At 34.7% G+C, this 8604-nt stretch overlaps 1 long non-coding RNA gene across 1 annotated transcript; it reads right to left on the bottom strand.

Moving 5' to 3' along the window:
• Nucleotides 1–1263, bottom strand: LOC149494906 (uncharacterized). Its single transcript, XR_016321834.1, has 2 exons — nt 1114–1263; nt 1–310 (listed from the first exon to the last, which is right to left on the bottom strand). It is a non-coding gene; the product is annotated as an uncharacterized LOC149494906 (long non-coding RNA).
• Nucleotides 1264–8604: the final 7341 nt, after the last annotated feature.

The raw sequence follows: 8604 nt of genomic DNA, 5'->3' as shown, positions 1-8604 counted from the left end.
TTCATCAAAACAGTAAGCCTCAATCTCAATTAACACATAATATCTAACCAGGGCCTATTCACAATAAATTATAATCACACTATGGGCTTACTGGTTCACCTGCAGCTAATTACATAATATTTAATTTATAGTGTAGTGTTAACAATAAGTCCAATAGTAATACACAACCCTATAACTGCGGAGTTCAATAATAATCTGATAATAGAGTAACTTATACATCCAAAATTAAATAACAGAAATATAAAATTTACATTTATAACTCTGCGGAGAAGATTGCAGAGCTTCAGTCGAATCAGCTGCTTCCTAGTACCTGGGAGGTTTGGAGAGAAGGAGGTGAGTTTTGCAACTCAGTGAATAATAATAAATAATACACACCACATACAGTCAAGCAAAATGCAAGTATACTGAATGAACACACAACAGTCAATCATATGACATTACATCAGCACCCACAAACTATCACCTTCAATAATCACATCACGTGGAAATTAGTCAGTGGAGTCACCGAACCCCCGATGAGCCGTCCTCCCACATGCTCATCCTCTCACATGTGCACCAGGGAGCCAATCCCTCATACTGGCCGACCGGTCTAATCCTCACTTGACCAGCCCTCTCATTGTTTTTCCATTCTCTCTTTCTTTTCCATACCAACAGGAGGCAACCCGGTGGTCTCCATCCAATCTAGATCATCAAGCGCTCACAACAGGAGGCCACCCTGCGGGCTGCAATTAAATCTAGATTTTCAGGTGCGCAACACAAGAGGCCATCATGTGGTTTCAGAATAAACAGAATTATCAGGTGCACATGGGGGCGCCGATCTCCCATTTACCCGGCTAACAGAAACAGAATCAGGATCCATATAACAGAATCAGAATATAACAGAAATCAGAATCAGGATCCATATAACAGAAACAGTCTCACAAACCCATGGTGACCCACTTCATCCCAATTCCACACAAACAAGGCACAGTATATGCACAGCACAAGTAATCAAACAATTCTTTCAACGTATTACACCAAATCCATCCAAATATACAATTATACCATAAATAAGGTTTGTAAAAAAAATGCTATGCAAATGCATGTTGATCTGCATTATTTATTATTACTCACAGTGATGGAGAGCGAAGTTCTAGCTTTGATTCTGTCTTGGAGGAGCACTAGATGGACCCGGGCGATCCCAAAATATAATCTTTTGTCGAATTTCGCTAGATCGGGGATTTTCACGCGTGCCGGATCGGAGAGCAGTGGCTGTTGGTGGTCGGAGGCATGAGGGCGGCAGAGGCGCGATCTGTTGTGGGGAGCAGTGGCGGAGCAGCAGGGCACGGTGGTGGCGCGACAAGGCGGAGACTGTGCTGCTGCCGTGCGCTGCGCAATCTGGCAGAGGGGGAGCTACTGGCAGTGGCGCGCGAAGGAGCAGTGAGGCGGTGCGACTGGCGGCGTGGAGTGGCGGCGAGGCGGCCCGCGAGGGCTGGGTGGCGCGCGACAGATCTGCTGTCTCTCGCCAGTCACACGCAGACAGACGCAGGGAAGAAAGAAAAGAAAAGAAAAGAAAAGAAAAGAAAGAAAGAAAGAAAAGAAGAAGAAGAAGAAGGGAGGAGGAGGCGTGGTGGCTGTGTCGGTGGAGTGGAGTTGAGGCGCTGGTGAGGGTGAGGAGTAGAGGTGCAGCGCTGGAGATAAAAAAAAAAAAAAAAGGAATTTTCTAGATGGTTTGGGTCGAACCGGTTCGATTCGACCCAAAACTTTGGTTTTCATTTGGTTTTCAGCTTTTTCAATCGGTTTTCGGTTCGGTTTCTCACAGTGTTCGCATTAAAATATTGAAATAAATTTCCAGGCTGTCAGTTTATTAAATTTAATTGGAAAATCTTTGAAAAAAAAAATTCCGGTTGTTTCACTTGCGAAATTAAATCATAAAAAAAAATAAGAAATAATTATTCTAAAAGTTGTACTAAATATATAGGACCCTTTTGGTCTCTTAAAGGACAACAATAATTCAATTATTACTACTCTAATTTCTTTATTAAATTCCCATTAAATTTTACTACTCCATTTATGAACCGAATCAATGAAACTAAAGATTTTTAAACAGTGTTCATGTTGAAGGTTATGGCATTCTTGTCGTCACATTATGAAAACATTTTGTTTATTACTATTGTATTATGTTGCAGCCTTTTTAGTTTTACAAGTATGGCTTGGATAGTTAACTATGAGATAAGTTACGAAGTAAAGATAAAAAGTATGGGCAAGTATGAGATTGATAGTAAACCATACTTGTGATACTTTAATCTTTCTGTATTTAAGTATGAAACTTGATCAATGAATTATGCCCACCGTGAAAACTCCTATTTCATAATGTTTTTCATAATCCTTCTCCTTTGAAGCCTAAAATCTGCAGAATTTGTTCCTTTCTTTATTGCAAAAATTGTTTCTAAAAGTTCTACAGATAATGTTATTTCTCGTTCACTTCTTTGCCCAAAACTCTAATAGTTCTAACTTTATCTTTTCTTTTTTATAAGTGCATGGTCAGAAATACCCAACTAACTCTTACGTGTTCTTGTGGAAATTTAGGGACAAAACAGAACATTGAGATGACAACAAATCGGTGAGTTTAAAGACAAAAAAATGTAATCAAGTGACATGTATGTGTTTTCGGAAATTTATTACAAAACACATAGATAACAACGAACAATTGCATTTAAAGACAAACACATGTAACCAAATGTAGCAAATTAATTCCATTTTCACTTTTCAAATTTGCTAACTTGATAATGCATTTTTGAGATTAAATTTGCCTAGACAAGGTCTATGACTATGAACATTTTAAAAATTGTTTCCATTTTATTCTTTTTTTAGTGTATAATTAGAAATACCTTCAATTCAATAAATAAAAATAATTTTACATTGGTTTGATTTATAGTGAGTCCATAAACCGAGTCTAAACAAGTCAATCCCATTTTTATGATTTTAAAATGACAAAATAGATTAATTTCTTTGAAATAAGAGACTTTTTATTAAATAATGAATAAAGATGATTTCAATTGTCTATTGAAAATTTGGGTAAACTATTAAATACCTTTAAACTTTGCGTCTTATAATAATTTCACCATAAATTCAATTTAACCCCTCAAGCACTCCAACTAAAATTTTTTTTCACAATTATACCTAATTCGAAATTGGTCAAAATTAATGAATAATATATATTAAATATGGGTCCTATAACTTATACTTGAATTAACTTAACCCAAAAAATGAGTCGGCTAAATTATACTATAAAATACCCCAAACACTCACTTTTAACTTTTTATCACAATTGCACCTTGAATTCAAACTATAGCAAATATATGGTTCTAATAAGGGGTCACAGTTAATTACAATTTCACCTTAGATTCAAATTTTATCTTATTTTAATAGAGCTCCTAAATTACTAGATAAGTATCAATTGTAAAACACTATATCAATTTAGAAATGTTGCAATCTGTACATTAATAAAAAGTCCTTAATAAATGTCAAAAATGAAGTTTCAAACTAAACAAAACATCATATGTTAGAATGAAGATAACCTAATTTTGGTTAAAAAAAAAAAAAAAAAAAAACCAATAGAAGATGAAGTAACAAAACCAAAAATGAAGTAATAAAGTAATAAAATGAAAAATGAAAAACGAAATCTAAATAAAACGAAAAATTAGGAAAAAGTACAAACAGAAAAATGATCATAGATGAATTTTAAATAAGAAAATAAGACGATAACATTTCAACAAGTGAAGATTTCGCTTACCAGCCAAAAATAAGAAAATATATCACAGGAAGTGAAGGTCAAAACTATCTTTACCTCCAATAAGACAAATGCATGTCAATTTTTATAAAAGATAAAAACCAATTATATTATGCTGCCATCTAAGCACTACGGTGTACAGTAAAATAGTATCAACACACTTCACCTCAAAAAGAATGACCTTGATAAGTGACCAGACGGAAAAGCAAGTAAATTATGCTCGTCATGTGCATTAAATACACATGCATGGAAGCTCCAGGTATAATATGTGTACATTGCATCTATTTTCCTTTTCTTCAATTAGACTATATCATCTGATATATTTTTCAAAAGAAATTGTTGTGCCCATTTTCTAAAAGATGCACAGAAATTACTAGGCTCACATGCACACCCTACATAAGCAAACAACTACATAAACTGATTCTTCCTAGTTATGAATACATAAATCTTACATACTTGTCAGTTTGTCAATTGATAAGGTCATTTACAATGCTAAGACTATCTTCCTAATAAGATTTATATTGTCTCCCAAGATGTCTAAATGTGCAAATGCTGGTCAAGTCTCTATATCCCCAAACGCTTACTCTGTTTGTTACCTAGTGAGATAGTACAAGACACATGATGAGATAATTAACTTCATAAGCACATTCTACAGGTTCTTCTTCTACCAAATACAGAAGGAATGCTAGAATATAAATTGGGAAAACCAACCGGCAGATTCCAATGACAGGACATTGTTGGAGCAAGTGGACCCAGTCTCTGCTACTTCCTGTCTCTAGATGCAACTGGAGCAGAAATAGATGAGGAAGGGCATTCGAACCATGAGAATCATGGCCAGCCACACTAATAGGGTTACTACAAGACACTACTGTGAGGATGTCATTAAATGAATTCTCATGCAGAGTACGAGGTTCTGTATATTTTGAACCACAGGAGGAGGCAGCTGAAAAAGCCATTTCAGACACAGAAGCAACACTTAAAGAATCAGACACAGAATAAGAATCATCTGCAAGGCTGTAACAAGCTGTTTCCATCTTTTGGGCGGACCGATGCTCCTCTCCATGAACTGAAGTTGCAGGTGACACCTCACCCATAGAAACAAAAGCATTTTCACCATTAGAATGAACGAATTCATTGGATAGCGATACATGTAATGACCTTTTCTCCTCAGGAGAAACACGAGCACTTTCGTGAGTGGAATCAATGAATTCACTAGGTATTGATGCATGGAGTGGTTCTTTCTCTTCAGGAGCAATTAACTCCAAAGCCTCAGGTATATTGGACTTCTCCAATACTGTATTTTCTTCTGTGCTCAAATCAGAGATTTTATTTGTTGAAATATCATCAATTTCTCCGGACCTGGTGTGCCCAAATCATTTGTCAAAACATCGTTTATGTTTCCTGGATCAGAGTCAAATGCTGTCACCTCAAGGGAATCCATGGGAGTTGCAGTAGTTGATTGATTTACAAAGTGGTGTCCACTGAACGTATTACTGGGCTGATTCCCCACATCAAAATCACTGGGCTCTGCAAATGACTGCTTTATGGGATCCATACGTCCATGATCTTCCTCAATACCAATCATAGATTTAATATAGGTACCAACAACAGCATTTCCTTTTATAGCCACTGCTTGAGCCTCACATCTTACAGGATCAACTATAGGAGGAATAATATCTTGAACAACATCGCAAAACTTTTTCATGCTCTCACCCACAGTATGCACCTGGTTTTCAACATATCTAACAGTATTCTGTAAAAGAAGCAGTTCACAGCACAGGGGAATTGCAAAATCAAGTTTGAGGATCTGATATATGCAGGAATGCAGTTACCAAGAACATAATCTACAACTGTGATGCAAGGATATTGATGTATGTTGTGTGTGTGTGTGTGTTTGTGTGTGTGTGTGTGTGTGTGTTACACTCGTTCAAGTAAACATGAGCAGATACTTCTCAAGAAGAACAGCTAAAACACGTGGAAAATGCTTGTATCCAGGAGATAAAAGAATGAAAAAAAAGAAAAAAAAAAAAAAATAAATAAAAGAGAAGAATCGATACCTGGTTCACAATGCTATCCACTTCCTGGGTCATTGTTTCAAACCTCTGATAAATGTTCCCCAACCCAGGCTATACCTTTAGATATTAATCCATTATAAATATGTATTACACTCAAGAAAATTGAGTAGAACCCGCTTAGAGAACAAGATACAAATTCCAAGTTCAGGTCAACACTTTTAACCTGCACAAGAACAGCTTTAGGCTAAATGAAAGAAATAACTTTTTAATAATTTTGAAAGTGGAAGAATTCTCTGTGCACAAGAATTTGTTTTTTGAAAATTGAAATATTTAAAACATATAAATTCTCAGAATCTGTCTTCTAGTTAAAAATTTAAAACCACAACATAACAATCAAAATAGAGTCATAAAATAGTTGGTCTAATTTGCATTCTCTTCAGTCACTTTATGCAGCTGGCCTCATCAGTACCACATGCATGCATACATACATACATGAAAATCAAAATCATCAATCCATACGAGCTGACTCAAAACTCTTCTTTCTTTTTTCCTTGAAAATAACATTTCCCCCTTTATGCGTCCATTATATTGTATAACATAAAAGAACACAAAAGGCAATCACATAACAAAACTTAACATAAAAGAGGGCAGTAGGAATATATAAAAAAATCAGTCTTCCAACAAAAAGTAGAGAATGAAACTCAACTGATAACCATACAATTTGATCAAATAGCATCTATAACCCAACACATTAAGAGGAAGATTATTGGGAATGATAAGAGTAATTACCGGAAATTACGGGTGGGCAGTGATGATCATCGCCGGAAAGGTTGGCATAGCTAACTCAAAACAGCGGGGTTTTGATAGAGAGGGAGAGACAGAGGAGATTTTGGAACGAAGAGGATTTAAAAATAGGGTATTACAGCTGTTTCTGGGTAGTACTAATCATTACTGGGTGTTATCGATGTTCTGTTCCTAAAACTATTAGGCGTTTCACGAACGGTTCGTCGTTCATTATCTCTGCTTATAATAATTCTCCCTCGAATTATATCACTTTTTTTCTCACGTGTCGTTCAAACATGAGTTTGGAGTTCATGACTACCCTACCGGTTTAGAAGTGTTTTTTTCACGAATCAAACCTTTTAATTTGCAGATGTTATCTCTAAATTTAACCATATTTTGCCTCTCAAGCTGATTGATATGGTTCGAGTTATCACTTTGACCTATGAGTAAGTAAGTTTCGATTTTAATTGAATAATCAAACCAAGCCGATGCTATTTAGTTTGATTGAATTTGATTTATCAACAAGATTAATTCGATTTGATTAATTACAAATGTAAATTTTAATTTTTAATTTTGACTCAGTATTCTATAAATTGAATAGACCAAAATAACCACAAAATTAGAGGTTAATCAATTCAAATTAGAAAATCGAACTAAACCAACATGATTTCAATCAATTTGATTTGATTTTTTTAACTAAATTATTTTCTTTTAAAAAATAAAAATTGACTTGATTATTTCACTTTAGTTCTATTTTTATGAATAAATTAAATCTTTTCAATTCAATTTAATTAGTTTTTTCATATTTACTCAATTTGATTCGAATTCTATATTTAAATTTTGATTTTTTTCAATTGGGGCGATTCAATTGAACTGAATGCTCATTCTTTACTTTCATCATGTCCTTGCAAACAATGTTGAGTCCATAAAATTTTTTCTTAGGATTAGCAAATAACTTTTTTTTCCTTTCAAAGATGGGTGAATGGATCCCTTATTTACTAAGCTAGATGCAGTATACCTGCAAAAGAAAGTAACACAACTAACTGGAATATTATCACTTAAATTTGCTTAATGGAGATTCCATTTGTGCTTGAAAAGTAATTTATTTTGAAAAATATTATTTGATTGACTGGTAGACAAGATTGGAGAACAATAAGATTGATTTTTTTGTTTTTTATTACGAAGGAACCACAAGTTTTTAAGTTGGTATTGTTACCCGCGTAAACCTTTGTTGCTTTTTACTGCTTCAAATGGAGCCACAAGAAATGCTTTAGTGCGTGTACAGCAAATTAGTTGTTTTTGTAGTTGTTAATTTTTTGAGTAGCTTTTCATGAAACGTTAAAACATTAAACGTCACATAAGTTAACTTTTTATAAAACGCTACTTCAATCTCTAAAAGTTAGTTCAAATGTTATGTTATCGAATACTATAAAAAACAGCGTTTAGCGTTTTGACCGGTCAAAAACAGCGTTCAGGATTTAAGCTAAATATATTATTGTTAAAGTTGACAAATTATGAAAACCTTCCCATTTTCATGAAAACTCACTGTAGAACTTGTTACGGCATAAATTAAATAGTTCATATATATATATGTATCCCAAAATCTTGAGATATATTTCCTATGCTTTGGATTCTCTCAAGATGGAGTCTTAACAAGGAGTTGCAATTTTGAAGGCCTTTTGGGATGCCACCCCTAAAATCATTTCCATATGCAGCGAAATATTTAAGTGATCCACTAAGGCATATGCCATATGGTAGGTGACCTCCCAATCTATTGTAATATATTTGTAAACTTGATACTTTTTGTCAAGTTTCCAATTACAAGGAGTAGCATCGGTTGGAGACAAAGAAGATAAGATAAATTGACTCTAAATAGGGCTGTAAACGAGCCGAGTCAAGCTCGAGCTTGATTCGTTTCAAACTCGAAAATCTAAGCTCGAGCTGGGCTCGTTTAAAAATAGCCAAGCTCGAGCTTGATTCGGGCTTAGCTTGATAACCATAAATGAGCAGAGCTAGAGCTCGAAATATATTAAT

Source organism: Jatropha curcas, chromosome 7 (assembly GCF_041381405.1).
Source record: "Jatropha curcas cultivar XTBG-Jc1 chromosome 7, XTBG_Jcur_1.0, whole genome shotgun sequence".
NCBI lineage: Eukaryota > Viridiplantae > Streptophyta > Magnoliopsida > Malpighiales > Euphorbiaceae > Jatropha > Jatropha curcas.
The sequence above is the reverse complement of the archived record's forward strand: the minus strand, read 5'-3'. Positions and strand labels throughout refer to the sequence as shown.